Raw genomic sequence first — 802 nt, forward strand, 5'->3', positions numbered from 1 at the left:
AAAAACACTTCACAAACATTTAGTTAAAGCAGTGGTTCTCAACCTTCTGGCCCTTTAAATACAGTTCCTCATGTTGTGACCCAACCATAAAATTATTTTCGTTGCTACCTCATAACTGTAATGTTGCTACTGTTATGAATCGCAATGTAAATATCTGATATGCAGAATGGTCTTCGGTGACCCCTGTGAAAGGGTCGTTCAACCGCCAAAGGGATCGCGACCCACAGGTTGAGAACCGCTGGGTTAAAGTGTAAAATGTTTGCACCTGGCTATAAAGCAGGTAGTGTTCCTGGGCTGAAGAAACTCCAAGGAGGCTAGTTGCTAGGGAGAGAAAGCCGGGCGCTGCTACGTGACGTCATTACCTGGCACCCACAGTGACTGTGGGCCGCATTTTGTGCATGGGGTCTTGGCAGTGTTGCCTGTGATTTGGTGGGCTGTCACTCTGGGGTGGTGGCGGGGCCTGTGTCCCACTTGGGGGAAGCCAAGTGTTGGTTTGTCGGTGCCAGGTCCGCAGTGCCGTTTATTTTTAAATGCCCAGAGCACATCATGGCAGCTCCTGCGTTGAGCGTCTACCCCCTGGTGGCCAATGCACATCATAGCTACAGTCGGATGGTTGGACAGACACTTAGGCTTTTATATATATAGATAAGCAATTCCTAACCATTCCAAAAGTGTGTCTCTTGATCTTGGGTGAATAGGGAGATGAAGATAAGAACCCCTTTCTAATGTAATAGCGGGCAGTGCCCGGGACTAGGATTTTTTTTAGATGGCTGTATTTTATTGATTTTTTACAGAGAGGAAG

Source organism: Myotis brandtii, unplaced genomic scaffold (genome assembly GCF_000412655.1).
Source record: "Myotis brandtii unplaced genomic scaffold, ASM41265v1 scaffold488, whole genome shotgun sequence".
Classification (NCBI taxonomy): Eukaryota; Metazoa; Chordata; class Mammalia; order Chiroptera; family Vespertilionidae; genus Myotis; species Myotis brandtii.